This window comes from Ruditapes philippinarum, unplaced genomic scaffold (genome assembly GCF_026571515.1).
Source record: "Ruditapes philippinarum isolate M1 unplaced genomic scaffold, ASM2657151v2 ctg587_1_1_1_1, whole genome shotgun sequence".
NCBI classification, from domain to species: domain Eukaryota; kingdom Metazoa; phylum Mollusca; class Bivalvia; order Venerida; family Veneridae; genus Ruditapes; species Ruditapes philippinarum.
In genome coordinates this window covers 37,671-42,343 of record NW_026860903.1, presented here as the reverse complement: position 1 = coordinate 42,343, position 4,673 = coordinate 37,671, and positions in this window count along the sequence as shown.

Here is a 4,673-nt window from a genome sequence, read left to right as displayed (position 1 = left end):
TACATGTATTCGTGTACTGATTAGTTGCAATAAAATACAGTTGAGACTGTCATATGTGACTTTCCAAGGGATCTTGAGAAAAAGGTCACATATGACAGGGAGTCTCTTAATACAGTCTCATAGAAAATTAAATTTAAATACCATCTATCTGTCTATATATCATTGTGACTTAACATATATACTGTATAATTGTGTGAAAGAATAATATCTAACCAATTGCAAATATACATAGGTACTTTAAATATTTGATGTAAATAAAATAAGAATCCCTGTAAAGCAAATATAATAGTATGTATATCATATAAAATTTTATTTTTTGTATTAGTTTAATATTGTATCATTATGGTACAAAATAAACTTGAATTTGATGCATTCAAATCCTTAAAATAAATATCATACTTTTAAAAACATATCCATATTAGTCTGGTATCAACATTTTTCCATATTATCCATGCAGCCATAGAAAGGTAAAGTAAAAAAAAAATTCTGCCTAAAAAAATCTTCCGTTGGCACTCCATAATTTTTTAAACACAAGTCTTAATCAAGTTTACTCAGTTCATTATGTTCATTACACCTGTGACCTCAATTTGTTAACACACATCGATTGCATCAGACGCTACGGACACTCCAGACGCTACGTCACTCGACACCTGCATAATATACATGTAATCAGAGGTGTGTAGAGTTGGTTTGAAGAGTACTGACTACTGGATTATAATTGGACTTAATTATTTTGTCTCTCTGGATGTTAAAACAGGTATTATTTATCTGATTAACGGTCAATTAAAAGGAGTGAAAGTCGTTTAAATCAGACAAAACATTGCATTGGGACCAATCAATTAGGGTCGCTTGTCACATATGACAGGGAGTCGTTTAATTCAGACCATTTATATAGGAAAATACGTTGGGAGAACTGAAACAAGGTCGGATAAGACAGGGAGTCGTTGAAATCAGGGGGTCGCTAAGGCAGTCTCGATTGTACTGTCGTACATGTACCCTAATACCCATGTCAAACCTTACGAGGTCCTAACGTGGCGTTCTTACGGCGACCGTAACCCACATTTTTTTAAAACCCTAGTCATTCAGGAACCCCTTGTCTTTAGACTTAATTGCAATTAGTAAGGCATCACACTGTCAATTATGGATCGGGTTTTTACAGGTCGTTTAAATGCGACCTAATGGGGCCTTCATTGTGTTTGTAGTGTGTGTTACAACTATGACGTTCTTAAGGCTTCTTCACAACGACTGCAATGGCGTTCTGAAAACTTTATAGTCGTAGAAGAACTACCTTGTCACACTTCAAATTAAATAGGGTCGCCAAAGTGCATTTACATGCGAATATGCAGCATCTACAGTATGTGCCGTGGGTGCTCAAGGGGTTTCTACCGTGACCATAGGGGCGTTCTCGTCCAGAACCCAATGAGAAGTCGATCATCAGAGTTTATTTTTTGCAATGACTTCTTATTTTATGACATGCATACATATGAAGTATAACAAAAACGCAATTTTAGAATTAAAACGAATTTTGTGAATATTATTCCTTGATAAGAAAATTAAGACTCGGGATGATTACATGTTTGAGCGAATTGTAGTTTCCAGTACAATGCAACAGCTCGACATGTTTCCGCTTGCATATGTTATGACATTTACATCAAAGGAAAATGTTGCATAATTTGCCGTAATGAATAAATGCAATCATTCATTAGATCATTTTAGCGAATTAGTATTAACATATAGAATATACCAGTAATACTGAAATATGTAATAATTTGTATCAGTCATTATTCAATGGGGCAGTTAGAAAATATTTCTTAATGGATTTATGTAATTTATGGTCTTTACAATGATCTTGATGATTATCAAAACAAATAATAAACATATAATAACTTTGGTAACGACTATGTATATAAATTTACAACAACTTTTACAGATAAAACTAGAATGAAAGAAAATGGCCATGGTCATTTTATATGTGTGCGAGGGTTGCTGTTGATTTAAAATATAACAAGACATTTCAGAAATAAGCATTTCTGTTAACGATTTGTAGATTAGAGAAAGGTTCGAACAAACTAATATCCTTTCAATGGTCATGGCGTTATAACACGTAATTGCGAAGGTGGCACTTTTTCGCTTCCGTACATTCCATTACTTATATATATGGCACTATACTGGGTGTCACGTGACCGATGTCATAGACGAAGTTTGGACATCGCTAAGTGTTTACCTGCAAATTCGATATAATCGAAATTTTGTGTTCTGCCATTGTTCAATTTTTGGAAGTTTTGTTCCGCTGACCTATATAAGTGTGACTTTGACCTTTGACTTCGTGCGACACTACATCGCATGATAGTGAACATAATTATGTATGTTCTTGCGCGCATTTTAAGAAAATTCATGTAGCCACAATCTGGACATTTCATCCTCTCTGTTGACCTTACATAATATAAACCTATAGTATGCTGACAACTGTCAAACAGTTTTGCTAACCCCTTTATTATAGAATTTAATTTGTCTCTTTGTTTGAATGGTTTTACGGCGCACCAGCACAGTTTATGTCATGTGGTGCCGAAACAGAAAGATGACTTTGGTTTACCTCGGATGTTACAAACTTTTACAAAACACCTGCATAGACCCGATTTTGCTGCCTCTTACGATCACGCAGGGATAAACGGTGGCTGAAATTCTGATACCTCAAAGCCCTTAAAGCCAATCCCAAAGGCAAAAGGGGCCTCAGGAAAGCAGAATTCTTCATGCAATTATTCTCATATCTTTATTTGACCTTTGACCATTTATGGTGATATTAGCCACAGAGACAAACCGCTTCAAAAAACGTTTGGTGTCTGGATGCCGCACGTCTGTCAGGGACGATCCCAAAATAAATACTTCGCGTATAAAATGTCAAAAAGAATTTCCGGTTGTGAGTCATCCAAAGAAAATATTCGCATCATGAATATGGTAATAGATTAACGAAACGATAAGGCATTTGAATAATCCATCAGTTATAGTTGAATTGGTTTTTTTTGGGGGAATTTCTGTAATGCGAAACGGAATCCTTTAAAAAACGTCCAAGGGTGTGCCGTCTTATCAGCAAATGCAGTATTTAGTATTCTTTATTTGTTCGTCCCGTTAAATGGAAAAAATAAGGTATGTTGGATTGCAATCAAATACAAACCTTAAAATAAGCTTCTGGGTAACTTTCAATTATGAATCGTATGATGAATGATGTGTTTTCTATTGTTGTTAAAAGTAAAGTAACACATTATTTATCAATTTATCATGTAGGTAAAATATTGGTCGTCATTAAGTCACTATTTAACAAAACAAGACATATAATTATATCTTAAACAAATTTAATGATAATCGGCGTAACTTGAAACTTCAGTACATAATAAATGCCTCATAGATTTAGAATATTATCATAGCAAATTAACAAATGAAATAATTAGTAATAATGATTTTATCATAACAATCTCAACGTTTTAGGTTTAATAAAGATAAATATATTAATACTTTGAGGGAGATCATACTGTTCGGTCTATATATATGTGTACGCTACTTGTTCCCTCCCTGCCAGATCAATAACATGAGCCAGAATAACAAGTGGGTTTTGTTTCTCGTAAAAAAGGGACATTGCCAAGAACTTTTGATTTTGAGGCCATTCTTATTGCTCTAAGATAACCTTTGATATAATGATAATATAATCATATAGAAATATAATCATATAGAAGCTTATACATGTATATGAAACCATTTAACTTGAACTTAATTATTATGTATCTTTAATGATATATAAAATAATGTACATTTGTCATAATCATGTATCATATGTTTGTACTGTATATATATTTCATGTTGTATATGTTGTAATCGCTGAAAAGCGGAAATAAAGAGTATATATATATAGATGATAAACTATGTTGAAATCTAATCCAATAAACGATATGTTCTGTTCCTTATTATTAAATTATTAATTAATTGGACAACCGTTAAGTGGTAGCATATTTTCTCAAATTTTAAGAGCTCAGTTGATAAACATCCCCACATTTGTCAATGTCTTGTGATTCACTGATCTTAGCAGTTCAATAAGGATAGGTTAAAGTTTATTAGTACGTATTTACAAAATTAAATTGGTCAGGCGCGCACAGCCGCGTGACCAATTTAATTTTGTAAATGCTTACTGATAAATTTTAACCAGCTTAGTGTTTTAAATTATTTTTATAAACAGTTGATTTACTAGACTGATTAACAGAAGTAAATATGTTACGATCCATTTGAAATACTGCAATCCTATTGAAAAATTTTTTCAAGCACTAACAAGGATTAAACTATTTTAAATGAATCGTAACACATTTACTTTGGTAAATCGACAAATTGTTAAATAGTCTAAGAAATCAACTGTTTATAAAAAATAATTTAAAACACTAAGCTAATCAAAATTTATTAAATTAAATTGGTCGCCAACATTTTTTTAGTACGTATTTACAAAATTAAATTAGTCGACAATTTTTTTAAGTACGTATTTACAAAATTAAATTGGTCACCGTACTTTAATTGGTCGGCTGTGCGCGCCTGACCAATTTAATTTTATAAATACGTACTAATAAACTTTAACCTATAAAAAAGGATGAAAATTCATAGAAAAAGAATCCTACCTAAAAAACCAATTACGCATA